Raw genomic sequence first — 20313 nt, 5'->3', positions numbered from 1 at the left:
TTATGCATGGCATCAGTGCATACATACCTACTGCTGCCACATATGCATGTTTCAGAGTATGTACAGTACTATTCATAAACATCTACTACTTCCCGGTAACTACATATCTGTTACATACCTGTTTGTCACTTTCAGGTCCGTCTGTGTATGCTTTGACAACTTTTTTATTTATTTTTTTTATTTATTAAGTAAAGTTTTTTTACTTAAGTTTTATTTTTGGCTATTAATTAAGTATTTTTTTTTTCTTAATTAATACTTTTAGTTAGTAATTAAGTATATATATGTTTTACTTAATTAAATATTTCTTTATTAAGTAATAATTTTTTCTCACAACTCTCCAGGAGTTATATAGTCTCTGACACGTGCAATGTAATGATTGCATGTGGGGATAGCAAGTACAGTCCGCTTTTATAGGTATCTGCGCATGTGCATGTGATGCCCTCTGCACCAATTGGTGCACAGCATTTGATAAATGCATACAGCCTGCTGTGTGGTAATTGCAGAACTCACTGTCATAGCAACCCAATGCTATAAATTGCTAAGGTATGGAGGCATAGCCCTTTCAGATTTCCAGAGTGAGGCCCATGCTTGTTTGCTGTGGACACTGTTGTGTACGTCAGAAGGTTGGTATACATCTTATATCTGAAGCTAGAGGTGTAGACAGTGATGTACATGTTGTACTCAGACCTGACTGTTGCCACTTCCAGTACAGAGCTATCAGTGTAGAGTTTAACTCACCCTTACAAATACTTACACAGGATATATGTGACTATGTGGTTTCTTTTCTACTCATATAATTAACTGCCATACAAAAGTAGTTATTGAGAAGTATTCTTTTGGCACATGAACTGTTTGTAAACTGTTATACTGTGAATATTAATGTACTCACTTCTGCAGGGTTTGTGTTATTTATTGTTGACATTAGCACAGGGTTCTCAGGACAACTGGACAATTCCAGTACTGAGTATGCCTACCTACATCCTTGGTAGACCCAAAACCCGCAAGTATATTTTAATTGTTGGGGGGGGGATGCTGACATACAGAGAGCATTATGTATTATTGTGTGAATGTTATCTTACTGGACTTAAAGGATTGGTGTGTACCTGTTAGTTTATCAAAGCAGGTGGTCTGTCTGCATAGTTCCCAACTGTGAACCTATCCAGATGGTAGCCAGATATTACACTGTTATTCTTTGTCTGTGCAACCCACAGATGTTTTCAGCACTGGTACAATGGCATTGTTACAGTCAGTTGCTACCAGTACATGGTTACATCCTTTGTGAATTCTTTGTTGTACTCCTACATAAGGGTATGCTTGTGGAAGTCCTACCAAAGCTATTTGCAGAGTGTGTAACAGCAGAATAGCTGATATGCCTGTGTGTTTGTGCCTCTGCCAGGCCTATGAAACACTCAGATAAATCTTTGCATGGAGTCAGGGATAGGTAGTTAAAAGTATGGTACATCTTAAACATTATAGAGACAGTAAGTGTAGACTTGAGTGAAGCAGCGCATATGGATTAGTACACCTTTTATGAAGTACAAGCGGTGTCTACTGTTATTATTGTCAGTATTCATTGTGTAATACCCCACCTTTCTGACTGACATCAGTACTTTTCAGAGGGATTCAGAGGGACACAGTTAAAATATGTTTCACAATCAGGGACATGCCTGAAATGCAGTCACAGTTAGGAAGTATGGCCTCTGCCCTAATCAGATATGCCAGTGTTTGTCCTGCTATGATACTGTGTGGGGGTTGTAAAGTGCCTCTGTAACATTATTTGCTGCTAGAATGGCTGCTTCTCATATCACACTCATGTAATGCAATTCCACAACAATTGCTGGTAAAGATCCACAGAACAAGCTTTGTGTTATGGCCTTCCTATCTTTCCTTTACAGTCACTCATTGTAATGCGTGATATATTTATTTCAGCACCAAGTTATTGTATATCTTAGCTTAGTGGTACTTCATGCAGTCTAGTGTGTCCAAGGTCTGGGGTTCGAGACTGGCAAAGGTTTTTTATTTTGCTGCTCAGCAGAACAAGGGCCCTGCCATGCAGAGTGACTAAGGCACTTTTAAGCAGTTGTAAGTTGGTTTGCGCGAGTTTTTGTGACGCTTAGCGATGCTTAGCTAAGCGCACACATGTGCACACTTGCTTAAACCTGCTTACTACTGCTTAAAAGTGCTTACTCCCGCTAACCCCCACGCTAATTTCTTTGAAAGAAAAGAAAATGTGGAGATTGGAAAAAGGTGAAAAAGGGGGCACAAAGAGGGAAAGACAGTAGGAAAACAAGCTCAGGATGTGCAGGATGGGTGTAGGGAAGGTCCATAGCTGCCCACTTCTTTACCAGCAACAGCTGTGCATATGCAATAAATTTGGAGTAAAATTAGAAACCTTCCACCCCTGGGAGAGGGGTGAGGACAACACAGTATGCTGTACTGCCAATTATAAGTATCAGTTTACATGTCCAGTGGACATGTGTGTGAAATGGGCAGCTATGTATGGGGCGTAATTTTTTTGTGGGTACAGATTGTCCTTTTTTTTTTTTTCAGGTGAGAGTGGAAAGTGAGGTAGAGGAAGTAGGTATATTTGGGGAGGTAGGTTGGGGAGGTAAACAGACAAGACAAACAAGACGCATACAGGGGCGGTGTATGACACATGGGGTAGGGGAACACAATTGATGGGAACGGGTGTTTGGAAATCGCAAGCCCATGAGCCCACAGATGGTAACAGTGGAACTGAGATCCCCACCCATGGGCAGTCACCACTGCACCTTCACAGCCCCGAGGGTGGCTGTGCTGGGGTCTGTGTAGGATGGGCAGGCTCACTCGAGAGATGCGCCACTCTCACCTAGAGCTGGCGTAAGGGATCAGCGACTGAACGCTGGATCTCCCTACGCACCACAGCCGGGACCCTTCGAAGGGTGACAGGTGGCCCTTCTCCACCCACTCTTGCATGGGGGGGCGAGCCCCATCCCCTGCATTGCTTCCACCCAAAGGTGGCACAGGACCAACGGAGGAGGTGAGCCCGGGCTGGGTACTGGACCTGCTGGTGCCAGGTGCACTCGCCAGCTGAGGAGGGACAGGTGGGTCCACTGGGACCGGCCTTCCCATATGTTCTGTGATTAGGTGTGTTTAATTACAACATAAACAACAGCATTCCAAGTTAGTTGTAACAGCATGCAGTATTATTCCCATTAACCCAACACACCAAGGTTCCTACAGTTGAACTGCAAGCATAACACATGCATATATTGAACGACAGTGGACATTCCAACAGCATGCAGGGATGATTGGTGGCAACAGGCCACCATGATTGTAGTGTTTGAACAGGGCACATGCATCAAAGTGAATGCAGATATTTATAGAACAATAGGACATATGTCCCAACAAATGTTTTGTGATTACACATACCCATTGAGTTGTGGAATTGCATTGTTTATGCACATACAGTAGGGTGTAGAAAGAAACCTCAATTAACATCTTAGAAGTACTTTTAGTCTACACTACATTCCAGGTGTACATCCCCTACATGTATTATTGCACTTGGCAACATGAATTAGGTTGTGTAATGGGTTTGGCTAGTTCATTATATACCTGACCTATATCTGACATACTAACTGTCCAAGATGCAGATGTTACTGATACATATTTATTGATTTTATTTATATTTCTTTATATACATATCTGGATGTGTTCACATGACATTTTCAGTTAAATTTGTACAGAACCCTACATTTCGTGTAGCACACTCACATTTCTGGGGAACAAATTAACAAGCTACTCGTGTGCCAGATTTACTTATGCATGCCAGCCAGACTGTTGAGGACTGTATATATGCTTCACAGCTACTGGCACTTCCATCAACCACTTTAGATGGGACTGCCCAACTGTGGGTTGCCAGCACTTATTAAAACAGTACTATTTGTATAATGCAAGGGTACAACAACATTTCAAAGTAAGTGACACAGACACACTCCAGGTTTTATACCTTTATTAATTACATTACACACTTTTCCACAGGCTCTCTCCTTTATTTGATATTACAGTGCATATGGCAGACATATTCAAGACATATTATACCTTTATTAATAGGTTAGAACACTCTTTTTGAGGCTCGCTCACTTATTTTATATGACAGTACATGCAGAGATATTATTCCGGACATATTTTACCTTTCTTAAAAGGTTAGAACACTCTTTTTCTGGCTGTCTGACTTATTTTATATAACAGTACATGCAGAGGAATTATTCAGGGCATTTTATGGCTGTATTATTGGGCTACAACACTTTCTTTCAGGCTCTCTCACCTATTTTATATAACAATACATGCAGAATAATTACTAACCTGCCTGGTGGCACAGCCTTAGCAACCTATCTGCATAGGCTTGCTGATTCGCAGCACGGACACCTGCAGCTGTGAAGTAAATGAAGGGATATTGAGACATACCTATCCATTATATAGAATAAATTAGCATTTCGTACATACTGCATTCCATGGCTACCTACTCAGTTGTGGGGCATCTTGCATCCCACGGGCCTCCTGTATCCATTGGTTCAGTAGGTCCTGCTTCCATCTCTTCAGGTCTGCATGGTGGTGACGGACCTGCTCACCAGTCCGAGAAATGCCTGTGACACTGGTGAGGTCATGAGCTAACCAGTTCCAAGCCTCTGCTTTGTACTCCGTCCCTTGGAACTGGCCCTGCAGGAGTCTTGACTCATGACGGTGGACAAGGAGCCAAACAATGTATTTCGACTCCTCGATGCCCCAGTGTTGCGCTCGGAAGTGTGTATCCCCTCCAGCACCAGCCATTCTAACTGCAGATGGGATCTACAATCAATTATGGTGAGTATTCCTGCCTATGGGGCTTAAATATGCCGCATTTCCCGCACTTTTTTGTGATTGGCCATTTTTGAAAATTCTTGGCTGACTGCAGACCTGCTTAGCAATGGTTAATCTACCATTTATAAGTATATGTATGTTAACAGTGGCTGTTTATCCTAAGCTGTCATGGCTTAGTGGTTCAGTGCTTTGATTACGGTGCCCTGGGTTCGAACCTTGTCATTGCATTTTATTTTACTACTGTCCAGACAGGCTAGGGGGTGTGGCTGTGTTTAGGCAACTTTGCTCTACGTTGCTCCACGTTGCCCGATGGTGCGCTGGTTGGCACGGCGCGCACCTCCTCGCAAACCGATTGTGCTGGGTAAAGCACTATTTAGCTATGGGCAACTACATTGTGCTGGGTAAAGCGCTGCTTAACTACGGGCAACTATATTGCACTAGGTAAAGCATTGCTTAACTACGGGCAACTATATTGTGCTGAGTAAAGCATTGCTTAACTGCGGGCAATTATATGTCAGGATGTTTTATACATATACATTTTGTTCACTGATACATAGGCCATTTCAATGCTTTTTAGTAAAATTTTAATCATATATGTCAGGAATTATTTCATAAACTAATTCAGAACATAAAATAGGAAGGGGAGTGGTGGGACTTGAACCGTGAATGCCTCTTCTTTGTGCGAAGGCTCTACCACTATGCTATTGCTATTTGGCATAATTTGCATAAATATTCCTTATTATGCTCTTCCATGTTGGGATTGCTAACTGCAGCTAAGCAATGGGCACACCCGTGCACACACACGCAAATATGGGCAGCTATATCGGGTATTAGAAATAAAAAAATTTAATGTTTTACATTTTATAACTGTGCTGGGGGTTTACAATGTCAGGGAGTGTGGTGTTGGGTACGTGGACATTTGAGCGGACTCACTCTTGTGTGTTGACATTTTACATTTCAGACACTTGCAGGGGCGTGGACCTTTAGACTGCTCGGCAGTCGGACACTCCCCCTGCTTTCCTGCACGGCCTGTGTTAGACTTGGAGTGGAGTCAGCATGCCTCATGAATATTCATGGCACGCTGACGTCATACCGTTCAACTGCAGTCTCCGAGTAAGACTTATTTAGTCTTACACTGAGGATTTGTGAATCCGGGGGAAAGATATGAGTAAATTAATTTGGGCAAGTGAGTTTCATTTATTCACATATCTGTGACATTACAGTGAACAAAACATTTCTTTAATTATTAAGGAAATCATGAAAAATTAAGGTCTGTAATATATCATTTGTTGTTGCTCACACTCTTGGAAACAGTACATGGACATGTGTAGACATATGTAGATAAAATATTTATTCTAAACTGCACTTAAAATGTTCTTCTCATTTTAAAACAAATTATTTGCCTTGAGCCGCTTTTTTGCAGTTTACTGACATATAAACTATATTCAAGAAAACAGTATTAGTACTTTTTGGAAAATTTCACCTTGATGATAAGTTATGGGATAAATATTGGTATATGGGAGGACTATTTGGAAATAAGATATGACTCACCCATTTCTGCTTTCTTATTATAGGATTATATCAGGTGTTTTGAAAATGTAAGTTATTTTCCTAGCCATCTTCAAAGCATAAATAATGGAATGTTGAGTAGCTGTTTATTTTTTTTACTTATTGGATTACTTTTCTTTCTATACAGATGTATGTTTGTCTTTCATAAAATCTTTAAAATTATGAGCTCATCTGCTTTTGGATATTAAGATTAGAAGGAGTCCTAATTGGTTAAGGGTACATATTTATGCAGCATACCTGCAGAATGCCCAGATTTTTGCCTCATATTTTTGGTTTATTCCTCATAAAATGTGTGGTTTTCTGGCAATTCATTGGAATGATCTGAGGACTGACGTCACAAAATAATGACATATATTTAAGTTTCCAACTTCAAATCTTCAGAAAATGTTTAACAGAAACCTTCTTACTCTAGCAACTTTCTAAGTTTATAAGAGCAATATTTATTTGGTCCTTTGTCCCAACCCCTCCCCCCCACTCACATTTTGTCAGGCTTTGTCCAGTTTTCTTGCACTAAGAGGTTGAGAGGTATGTTATGCAGCCATATGTTAAAATTAAACCTGTTAATTAGGCTAAGACCAAAAACAGAAAATAAATGTCTGTATTTTATATGAGCCCCATTATTAGTCTAGCTAACTAATGCTCAGAATATTGAACCTAAAAAAGCTCTCTTGGGGACTAGACGATGGAGGGTGAGAATTTGTGTCATATTGTCCTCACTCTTTCCCTCTTCTGCAAGTTTGCATTAGGTTCATAGGTTCATAGGTGTGTACTAGGCTAATGGCCCTGGAGCCTTTAAAAGCCTAGTCCATAGGATTATCTTGGCATCGTGGCACCCAACCTTAGTTCCTAGTGCCTCTGTCGAGTAGAGCCACTGGAGTGATCCCTGGGGTGAATTTTCTATTTCCCATCCACTCATCAAGATTCCTCTTGAAGAGGGCCAGTGAGGTGCTCTGCTTGACATGTATGGGAAGTCTATTCCATTGCATGGGCAGTCTCTGGGTTAAAAACCTGTCCCTCTAACATGTTCTGTTGATTGTGGTAATGAAGTTGAGGTCTGTAGAGCATGTGGTGCGGATGGATTGCGATTTCTTTAGATGTAGCATTTCTAATAGAGCTGGGTCAGACATGGCTTTGTAAGTCAAGACATGGCTCTGTAAGCTTGCCTCTTAGTAGACGATATGAGACAGAATAGTTGGAGTTTTTTGAGTCTGTCCATGTGTGGCATGTGTTTAAGGTCTAGGATCCTCTTCTTGAGGTACTTTTGTGGCCTTTCCAGCTGTTGCATGTGTCTAGTGAGGTACATGCCAAATGGGGCATTATACTTGATGATTGGCCTAATGAGGGAAGAGTAGAGAGAGATAATGACCTTTTTCTTCCTGGATGCAAAACCCTTGGTAATGAGATGTGCCACATAGAAGGACTTTCTGACCATAGTGTCAATGTGGTGGTCGAAGGAGAGGTTGCTGTCAGCCTGTGTTCCCAGATCGCTTATAATGCCTTCAGTGCTCACTAGGCTCCCATCAATGTGGTAATTAGTGGGAACTGAGTTTTTCCCAAAGGGAAACATTTCATAAAACATTTATTATGAACAATTGCACTAAATTATGTTTTTAAACTCTTTTTTACTATACATTTCCTTAATCCATTTAACTAAATAATAGCAGAATTTTTAATGTAAACCCTGTTTTCTTTATAAGATATCGACTACAGTATTAAACAATTAACTCAGGCAAAGCATAAAGAGTTTGATGGACATCCTGTAGAATTCTATAAGTTTCTTCTGCAACAAGCCATTTCTTCAGAGCAGAAGGTATACTTAAATGATAAAATATGTATAATTCTATATCTTCAAAAGACCATGCATTTCTATGATTTTTAAAAGATTATAAACACAAATTACAGACACATTTCTCTTTTAACACAGACTTTAAAAACCTGTATGTTTTATGTGCAAGCCACTTAGAATGAATGATTGAAACTCTCACATACTGATGAAAAAGATGTTTTTTTACACAAACTACAGATTATGCATGGAAAGTTCTGAATATCATTTCCTCATTAATTTTATGAAATTTTCTTGTAGCATTTCTTAATCTAGAATTTTAAACATATTTGACAGGCTTGATAGATTATAGTTAACTGAATTATAACCAAAATGCTAATTTATTTTGTCATGATTTTTGCTCGGAACCACTATGAAGTGATAAGCATTGGTCAACGGATATCTTCAGAAATTCCTTTCTTAGGTAAGTCCTATCGAGGTTGTACCCTGTCCCCACAATTGTTTGTGAAAATTAAAGAACTCTAAGCTTCTTTGTTTAACAAAAATCCTCCCCACTTAATCAATGTTCCCAATTTAATGTAATTTAATTTTGTTTCAGATGATATTATGTTATCCATAACTAAACCTTCTTGTTTTATATTATCTAAGTTTGTTAAATTATTTATTAGATATGAATATATGGATCTACTTTGTAATATTGAAATTCCCAAACACCAAAGACCAAAATACCAAGACGAGAATTACGAAAGTTAAAATGCTGAACTGTATAAGTATCCCCAGGGCAAGAAAACACTTGCCGAGCACCACATTAAAACACACCTCACTATCTAAAACCCACCTAGGTGGGGGGCTATGCACCCCCACACCCCTCTTAACTAAATATTCCAACACTGAGATCACACTACAGTGGGGAAAAGGCATGATTCCCCATGTTGAGCAAGTGTTAACATGCCCTGGGAAAACTTACTTGGTTCGGCATTTTAACTTTTTTGATTCTTGTCTTGGCGTTTTGGAATTTTGTGATTCTGAAGTAGACCTGGATATATATATATCCATGTTTAAAATAAGTACATCTAAATAACAACTACAATATACTGTCTATTACCTTTCGCTTGTCAGGGTGAAAGTATTTTTGTGCAGTATTATAATAAGACTGTACACAACAATTCTGAATTACAATAGATGCTGTGGGAAGAGTAACTGTTATGACATTAAAAGATTTTTACCTATGCACACCATCAGACATCCATAGCAGGATGTCTGTTGATCAGATTTTTTTTCCTCTGGATTGAGAGCCGATTCTTTTCTCATTTAAGGTGAGAGCTCTAGATACAATACATTCACTGACTGATGTGAAAACTCTTCAGCGCATTCATTCCTCTTTAGAGGAGAGGTTTAAGAGTCTGTAGACCTTCACTCTCATGGAGGTCCATCCACTGCATGCCTACCTACCTCCTTATGATGGTTGGTGGTATCCAGTTAAGCTTCTACCTAGTAGGCTCTGTACATCTTCTGCCACAGGTATCCAGACATATCCTGATTGCTCAATGTATAGCTTAAGACATACTGACCCATGAGTTGCTATCAGCAATCCCTAAACATACCTGTTGGGGCCAGTGGTATAGTAGGTTAACCTGCCTCCCTCCACCCAGGATAGTGAACTGGCACTGGCCACTCATTTCCATATGCACTGATTTGGTTCTTCCAGTGCTCAAAAACTAGTGAAATCTGAGTTGGCTGGTTCATGGACATGGCTTTCTCTGGCTATTCCACAACATCATGGTTATGATGTTAAAATATTTGAGAAGAGAAAGTGAAAGTATTGATGGAATATCAGATGGAAACCTGTGGTTGCAAGCAAAACTTTATTAAAATTATTCCAATTCTCAGACAAATAGATACCTTAATCATATCTGTGTCTTTTCCAAGTACAGGTATAATAATATGTCAGAACAATTTGAAGGGTACATTTTAATATTATCAACAGACATAAAGCTGTAAGTGGTTTTAAGCTTTGTAAAACAGAACTGCATATACAAGCTTCTCAGATCTACAGTACCTCTTTTTCTTATGTATTTCTTTTTTTTAATCAGGCTCTTTGGAAAGTAAATTAACCAAGTTATAGCTTTTAGAATTTTTGAGAAGATGGAATTAATTGCAGTGTCAAAATATTGTGGTATTTAACTGGATTTCATTTACAATCTTATAGTAAAGGGAAATATAAGGATTTGCCAATTATAAGGGATATTTTAAAGAGGCAAATCTCTAATTTATATGAAGATGAGATATAATTTAATATAATCACTGACAGAATCCAACTTATTTGTATAGATTTATTTCCATACATAACTCCATAGGCTCCACTGTTTGATATATGATTTCAAGTGCTGCTGGCACATAATATTCAATATTCAATATCTTCATTAAATAAATCTTGGCCCAGAGGTGCAGCAGTTTGCATTGTCACCACACAGCAAGAGGTTTTCCAGTTCAATTTTTTTGCTGGGGTGTCTTCTGTGTGAAGTCTGCATGTCGTCCCTCCATTCTTGTGGGTTTCCTCTATGTGTTCCGGTTTCCTCCCCCATTACAAAGACATGCATCTGGAGCATTTCTCCCTGGGCCTCCCCTGAAAATTGGCTCATTCCAAGTTGGACTTTCCCTTTAAACAAATGTTAAATAAATAAATCTCTTAGTAATGCTATGCACTGATTTCTGCTTGGGCAGAAATTCCAGTTTTGTCAGAAAATCAGTTAATTCTAAGATGCCATGATTTCTTAGTATTAGCGTCTTCTATGACAAGCTGATTTTCTGTTATTACAGGATGTGAATAGAGAATTCTTAACATCCCTTCCCAATCAGAAACAACAGAGTATGTGTTTGGTCATCTGAAGACACACTTTCATTGACTGGATTCACCTGGCGGTGTCCTACATTATGCATCAGCATGTGCAGTTGCTCTGCATGTTTATTTCCTGGCTTTTGTCCTGAAACTACAGCAGCAAGAGGACTGTTTTCAGATGCAGTGGCACTATGTTCGAAAAATAAGCACCCCACTTAACTCTGATACCTTGCCACATTGTCTATTAAGTGGGACAATAGAGAAATATCTTTTAAGTCTCCGGATTTGTTTCCCCAAGATTAATTATTGGGGATAATAGTTGACAATGAGTGCCTTTACAATCCCAGACTGCAACACCCTATACACTCATTTCTAAGAAACTCATGGTCTGAACAAAATACACAATGGACATAGGGAAGTTTACTGCAAACCCTGTGGATGGTTTTAGTATGAGTAGTGATGAGTCTCCAATAAGGAAATAAGATCAATATATGGAAGAGCACGAGTCACTGGTTGCTAGAAAAACTTCTACAAGACAAATATTCTTCACAGACACCCCACAATCCAAGCATTCTCTGCTTAAGGGATTGATAGAGGTCATTATTAAAAATATAGAGCAAGAAACTGCACCAGAGAACAAAAGAAAACCATCAGACTTAAAAATAGGTAGACAAAGGAAAGTAAAGAGAAGCAAGAGATAAAAAAAAAATAATTATACAACCTAAAAAGGGAGGCAGTTGCAATGTAAGAAGTAGAAAAATATTTAGAGAGCTGGTTGAGCTGCCTCAGTTTGGACCCTGGACAGTATATCTGTTGTGCCAGTATTTGTAGGAACACTCCTTGTGTATAGCAGGAATTTTGGCTACCTCCCACACTAGCAAGATCACTATAATTACTAATACATCCAGACTACTCTTGTTTATATTTCTATATAGTTATGGAATTGTTAATGTTATGTTCACTTATTGTACAGTTAATGTTTGAGATTTAATCTCATCATGTAAATAGAGAGTGCTACAGATTCGGCTAAAAAAAGAAAATACTGATATACTTGCATACCAGGAATGCAACTTAAACAAGCAAATAAGACTCCTAGTGAAGTCCTCCAAAGCTAACTACGAATTCAAATTAATCCTAAGGATAATCACAAGGCATTCTTTAGTTACATCCATAACCTCCAAGGTAAGGCCCAGGTATGAGCTGAACTCGCAGTTAGTAGTACTACATATACAGAACCTGTGGATATAGCAAACCTGCTGTCTGACAGGTTCAGTGAAAACTTCACTCCCCTGTCCCCACCACATATACCTCAAAGTATACCTAACACCTGTCCGCCACTTAGTATCTCTGAGGAGCAGGTCTTAAACGCCCTCTCCAAGGCCAAAACCACAGCCTCCATGGGACCAGACAACATCCCTGGCTGTGTTCTACATAGGTTAAAACAGGAATTAGCATCACCATTGGGCATGCTTTTTGATCACAGCCTAGGCACTGGCTTTGTCCCAGGAGAATGAAAAACAGCTGCTGTCATCCCCTTTGCACAAAGGGGGTGCATTCGTGGACCCTGGTAACAACAGACCTATTAGCCTGACCAGCCTTATCTGCAAGGCCATGGAATAAATCATCATGGACCTTATTAACAAAGATATAGGAAATCTCCAAATGCTAGCCTGTTAAACTTGGTGGACTTCTTCGAGATAGTGACCAAAGCCATAGATGAGGACAAATCTGTCCATACAGCCTACCTAGACATAGCCAATGCCTTTGACACAATTCCCCCACACAGGCATCATTGATAAAATTGCCCAGCTGAGTATCAACCCATATATTGTCAGTTGGGTTGCAAACTGGTTCAATGATTGAACTCATGCAGTCAAAATAGGGGACTTCACCTCCTGCAGCAGACCCATAACCAGTGGCGTTCCACAGGGATTGATTATGCAACCCCTACTGTTTGGAATCTACCTCTTTGAAGTATGGGCTAAAACTAAAGGACTGTGGCTAACAAAGTTTGCTGATGACTGTAGACTGGGAGCAGTCATTGAAACCTCCAGCAATGTCAACATCCTGCAAGAAGGTTTTATGCAAACTAATGACTTGTGCCAAAGTCATGGTCTTAGACTTAATTAAAAAAAATGCATTGTCATCCCCTTTGACAAGGGTGATGTTCCTGCAAACTACCACATCAAAGGCAATACCCTAAGTACACAGTCAGTGGTTAGAGATCTGGGCACACAGGTTGACAGCAAACTTAACTTCAATCACCATGTCTCCACAGGGTCTATATTATAACATTGAAGTCTAAAAACATTGAATGTTATAATATCGACCCCATTCAATCGAAACGCCAGAAAACCAAACAGTCAGAATAGCGAATTTTTTCCCAGGGAAAAAATTTGCTGTTCCGACAAACATACACACAACTCAAGCACACCAAAATAAATAACCCACACACATACACTTCACGAAACCCTACACTAAACCAGACATACACCACTAGCTACCCACTTACCTTAACCCAACCCTAAGCCTAAGGTCCCTAACTATCGCACACTCACCTTACCCGGTCCCTAACCCTAACTCACCTACCCCACCCTAACCCTCACGCCCACACAATCACACATTTACCTGACCCGCGCCCTAACCCTAACTCACTTAACCTGCCCCTAACCCTAAAGTCTGTCACTACCGCACACTCAGCTCACCCGCGCCCTAACCCTAAAGTCCCTAACTACCGCACACTCACCTTAACCCAGTCCGTTCACTCACTTACCTTAACCCGGTCTATAACCATCGCACCACACTTACCTGAACCCAATCCGTAACCTCCGTTCGCTCACTTCCCTAAACCCGGTCCATAACCATCACACCACACTGCTGTAAATAGCGAAGCCACGGACCACCGAAATCTTACCCTAGGTAAAATTTTGATGTTCCAAGGCTTTGCTATTCTCAGTTTTCACACTAAAGGGTTCGATATTATAACATTCAAAGTTTTTGAACTTCAATGTTATATTATAGACCCATCTCCACAATGGTAAGAGGGGCATTTTATATCGCTCATATCATAAGAAAGGGCATTGCCTCCAGAAGAAAACACGTTATAACTCCTCTGTATTTTTCCCTCATCAGGCCAGGAATAGAGTACAACGCTCCCTTTGGTATGTTCCTTTCCAAACACCTGCAGCAATAGGAGAGACCACAAAACTTCCTTACAAAGAACATTCAGGGTCTTCAAGGTCTGTCTTATGTGGACATACTGAAATCATTGTCACTTTACTCTGTGTCATACAAACTGCTCAGAGATGACCTGTGCCTTGCATATAGAGCAATGTCTGACCCAACTTTAATGGAAATGCTGCATATCCACAAGTCAAATGGAACATGAATCACTCACTCAAAGGACATTAACCTGGTATGTGACAACAGAACTTGCTGGAGAGACAGATTTGTCTCACAGAGGTTGCCCTACCTTTGGAACAAGCTTCCAATTCATGTTAGACAAAGCCCCTCATTTGGCCCTATTTAAGAGTAATTTAAATAATTGAATGGGTTACTGGAAATTTACCCTAGGGGTTCCATCCATGTCCCTCTTGGACACGGGCAACATGTGCTGATTTTTGTGTCTACGTTAACCAGGCACCCTTAGGAATATGGGTTCAACTTGGCTAGGCTTGTAAGGGCCCTGAGGCTGTTAGTATAGTAACCTTCTGTGATCCTGTGATCCTAACTTTTGTGAGAAAATTCATCAGAATTTTAAAATCTATTTAGAGGGGTACTTTGCTTTTAAGCTTTAGTACATAAGCTAAGTGTGGGGGGGGGTCTTACTAGGTATAAGTAGCTCCCAGGACAGACATTATAGGAAAATCTGGGGGCAGAGAAGAGAGATGAATTGTGGAAATATTTAGTGCACCACAAGGTGATCTCACAATAACTCAGTGTATGGTCCCAGTGCATACTTGCACGATTTATTTGCACAGTGTTTCAGTAATATCACTACAATGCAGGAGAATAAGACTGAAATAATTATTGCAGGAGATTTCAACACAACTAAGGATTTTTTTTCTTAGACAGAACTCATTCAACATCCGAATCTGATATATAACCCCAAAATGTAATTCAAGAAGCTTACGGTCAGATGGGTGTGACAGACATTGGGAGTCTGTTACATCCTGAGGACACTGAGTTTACTTATACAACCCCACAAGTTAGAGCAACAAGCAAGTTAGATTATATCGCATTTCATAATATTTGTTCAGAGATGTTGTAGACTCAAAAATAACCCCAACTCCTCAGACAGATGATGAGGCAGTGCTATTATCTATTACTCCTGCTTGCGCCATTAAATATAATAAATTATGGAAGTTAGATCCATTCATTTTAAGGGGTGACACTTTAAAGACACATATAAGGAATAGTATAAAGAAATATTTAAACTCGAATTCCCCCAGAACAATAGGATTCTCTCATGTGGTGGGAGTCTGCTAAACTAGAACATAAAGTAGTTTACAAATCAGCTAAGGCTTGTTTATTAAACAATTGGGAGAAGGAAACAGAAGTTTTAGGAGAAGTTAATTAAGCCTGACAAGTGTGTAAAGCATGACACTATAAAGATCAAAACAAGATGATGGGTTATAAAGTGAAGCAGAAAATGCCAATATGCTTAGGGAACACAGAGCAGAACTATATCTGACAAGAGCAGAATTTTATAGTTGGGCCAAAGGGAGCAAACCGGGCAAAATATTGGCATATGGTGTCAAGCAGTGTAGATCAACTGCAACTATTATGGATATCTATTTAAAAAAAACAAAAAAACAAAAACAAAGAAGATGGTAATATCAACTGAATGAATAAACAGAGAAGTTTAACGATACTATGAGTGTTTCAATGGAAAGACAGGTATGCAGAAAAATGCTTCATTAGGAATCAAACCATTTTTACAGAAGCTTGCTATGTCTCATTTATCAGCTGAAGGATATAATGTCCTAGCATCCCTTTTTACTGAAGAATAAGTATGGAAAGTAATTAGATGTGTCACCAGAGGTAAGGCACCAGGGCCAGAGAGGCTTAATTGTGAATTATATAAAGAACTGTTAGGGTTTAACAGAAGTGTTTACCACTTAGCAGAGTGAAAGAATTAACTGCTCTTCTCAAATACCTGTCATAAAGGTCTTGCCCAAACTTAGAAAGCAGACGATGAAGTAGCAGATTAACACCTAATATCACTATTACCTGTGGATATTAAAATACATGCCAAAATATTTTCCAACAGATTTAATCCCTGACTCTCCCAACTGGTCTCCCAGACAAAAGTAGGCTTTGTTAAGGGATGTGGTAACACAGATTACGTGCGTAGTATGCAAATCATGATGCAAGGAATACATAATATAAATGACCCAGCAACAGCAGTCAAGGTTGATTTTGCCAAGATTTTTAACTCAGTCAGATGCCCTTATCTATGACAAGTTTTAGAAACAATGACAATACCTCCGGGTTTTATATGAGCAATCCAAGCTCTTTATCAAAATCCAACAGCAAAACTACTCACGAATGGCCATTTATCCCAAACCTTTTATGGCAAAAAGGTTCTAGGCAAAGGTACATCATGTCCCTAGTACTGTTTCTATTAACCATTGACCCACTGAGTATCTTTTTAAAACAACAAAAACTATTTTCTGGTTGGGAGTTGATGTATACAGCGGTGAGAATACTACTGATTGCTGATGATTGTTTACTACTAACAGGAATGCTAAAAACAACCTAAAGGTTACAGAAGATATGCTCGATTTATTTGCTAGAGCTTCAGGATTCAGTGTTAATCATTCTAAAACACTATTACTAACAGCTAATAAAGCAGGTGAAGATCTGAAGTTGGTTGGTTTATATACATCTTCTCATTGACGAGAACAGTGATAAAATGTTTAGGTGTTTATTTGCATTCTAACCCATCAGTAATGGCAGAAATCAATTTACGTTATGTGTGGAAGAATATTTCATTGAGTCTATATATGGAGGAGACAAGGCTTACTTCTAATGGGTAGGATAGCCATGGTAAAAATGTTTGCAACTCACATTTTATTGTATATATTTCACCACATCTGTGTTCTGAAGAATTCTACTATGTTAAAAAATATTAATGATCGATTACTTCAATTTATTTGGAAAGGAAGACACAATCCTGTATCACAAGAGGTAGCAATAACATCATCTGCAAAGTCTGCCCAAGTGACCCTGGGCTAGATTAAGTACCCCCATGCTTTTACCCTATCACAGCTTCTTAACTTGCACCAAAATTAGAGAGCTGGATTATGTCAGTTCAAACACACTGGTGCCTCATTTATATCTCCACTGTCTCCCTAAACTTCTACAGGGCTGGTTCACTATTTCCCAGACTTATGGTACAGTATGACAACTGTATAAAATCATTCCACCAAAAGATCTTTGGGGATCAGATGTTCTGATCTGGCATACTCAGTATATGAAGATAGGGGAAACCACCATTGACTTGAAGACTGGGTAAATAAAGGGATAAAGTGCCACTCAGAATTGATATTAAGTGTAAGGGGATCAATGACTCTTGGTAATTTCCAGACTTTATCACAAAAATGGAAACTAGCAAGAGAGTGTTTTAGAAATACCTCTGGTTTATATATCTGTTCAGGTGATCTGCATGCCCAAACTGGATTTACAAAGTGCATTTTCCTGTAGCCATGCTGATCGATAAAAACACGGGGGCCAGTTCTAAAAAAAAATAAGTGTAAACACCTCATAGGTATATTATCTACTTTTAAGTCATGAATGTACGTTTGCATTGGACAATCATAAGCACTGGACCGAAGAAAATGTTTTACAATGCCCTTCTAAGCTATGTGATGTTTTCCTGAATCAAGTTAAAAAATTAAGGCATATACCTTATGTATATGAGAAAATTATACCCTTCATACATAATAGATACTGGATATCACAAGACAGTGTCTGACTAGGCTTGAGTGAGCATGCTGAATGTACCTCTTCTAGCTCTCTAATCTCTAATTGAAATCACAAGTTTTGGGACTGCAACCCAATTTAAATGTTATGGGTTAAGATATCTACCTTTCTAATACAGTGGTGGCAAGCATTCGTTTCATGCATGCGAGAAGTCTTCTTTCTTGGGCAAGCGTCATTTAGGAAACCTAAGGGATTACTCCCCATGGGATGGATTCTTCAGTTTTCAGGCTTAGTCCGTATCTATATGGCTTACCTCCAGCAAACCAACTATGAAGACTTGGCAATTTGACTCCAAAGCATGAGTAAAATGTCCATTTTGTGAGCAAATAGAAGCATATAGATAAGGAAAGACATCACCCACAGGCAGAAAAATGGTTTACAACAGATCTGTGGGCCAGTTTTAACCTTTACTTAACTGAAAGCTCATATAATATTGGGTGATAATGATTTCAGATAAAGCACTGAATGTGCATCAAGATATAGAATTTATAATGGACCCTTCCTACTTTTCCCCATAATTATGTATTTGCCTCATTGATGTTCTTACTCACTATTATATTAGCCAGTCTTTTATATTTACAATAGTGCTGAAGATTTGATATGTTAGGCTGAGATTTGAGATTTGATATGAAGTTTATGATGCTATCACTGAAATACTATCTTAGTAATTCATTTGTAAATAGTTGCTGATGTTTATAATGAAATTTTTTTATGATGTTGCAGTATAATTATTTCTGCTGAACTGTTACTATATACTTGAGTAAAGATGTTTTGCTGAAAAAAAAAAAGTATTTCCCTCCTCCCCACCTCCAGTCTGCTCATTTCTTACTTGTTCACCTTCTGTTCTACCCTCAGCTTGCTTCCACTTTTCATTTCTTCCCTGTCCTCCAATTTCCAACATTTATTTTGGTCAAAAATTGGTAAACACATCACACGCATACCCATATACAGCTTCTAAGTCACTGAAGTGATGAAGTCGTGGAGAGCATTGTTAATGTCTATGTCCAACCAACAAAGAATAGTTCTGCTTGTTGTACAGCAACAATTATGCCCAATCACTGCCATCAGCTAAGTACATTAGTCACTGCTACAGTGAGATACACAAATGAGCTGTGGGTCATTGCACAGCACTGTGGAAATGCAAAACAGGGTAAAGCTTATGTCATTAGGTTGACTGCTTTCATGGCTCAGCTTGCAAATTAAATTTCTGAAAATTGCAAATGAAGACATCTGGGGTTCCAAATCCCATTATGGTTCTGTGACTTTTTTCTTCCATTCTGCAAATATGTAAGAATCACCTGCTATGTGCTTCACTGACACCATCAGTGTGACTACTTCCATGGCTCAGCTTGTAAATGTAATGAATCCGTGCATATCACTGAATGTTCAAATCCCTTTAAGGCTGTATGCTTTTTCCTGACTTTTCGGCTTTCATTCTCCAAATGTGTAACAGTCACATGCTATGTGCTTCATTAACATCTTCCGTGTGACTATTTCCATGGCTCCATTTAAATAAAGTAACTTACAGAGTGCCAGAAAACACAGAAGAGAGTTTAAAACTCCCCATGGTTGTATTCTTTTCTGTTAACATTCTGCAGATTTGTAATAATCACTTGCCATGTACTTCATTGACATCCCTGGTGTGACAATTCCCATAGTTAAGTTTTTAAATGAAATGATCTATAAAGTGTCTGTGAATAGAGTTGACAGTTTAAATCCCCTCAGGGTTGTATTTGTGTTTCTTTTCTGACCTTTGCATTATAGTACAAGTACACTGAGTGTGCTCTACTAATGTTATGACAGGTTTTATTGATGAATTTTGTTAGCTTTCTGTATTTCACATATCTTGTCTGTTTTTTTTTTATTTTTTTAGCTTTTTATCTTCAATTACTTCAGAGTGATATCTGTGTGTATGTCTCATATCCCCTTCTTAGCTGACTTCTACATCCTTGAGTGTGTCACCACCTCTCATTGTGGTCTTATGTACATTATATTTTTGTTTCTGTGGCATTACTGCTTCCTCTACCCTCCTACCTTAGGCCTACTTCTTTTACTGCCTGCCACAAGAATCTACTTGACTTATATGTAGACTTAGTTTCCAAACATAGATCAGCAACCAAGCATCACCAATCACCTGCCTGGTTTTGCTCTGACTATGTCCCAGGCCTATGCTTGTTGCATGTTTATTACAGCTGCTTGTATTTCGCTGCAGCCGTAACTGGGTCCTACGTGATCTTCTCACATGTACCTAATGTGGCTCTGATGAGAAGCTGCTTGTTGCAGACACTTCCCTGTC

This window comes from Protopterus annectens, chromosome 3.part1, assembly GCF_019279795.1.
Source record: "Protopterus annectens isolate FY-2018-M chromosome 3.part1, PAN1.0, whole genome shotgun sequence".
NCBI lineage: Eukaryota > Metazoa > Chordata > Ceratodontiformes > Protopteridae > Protopterus > Protopterus annectens.
This window is presented reverse-complemented; position numbering follows the sequence as displayed.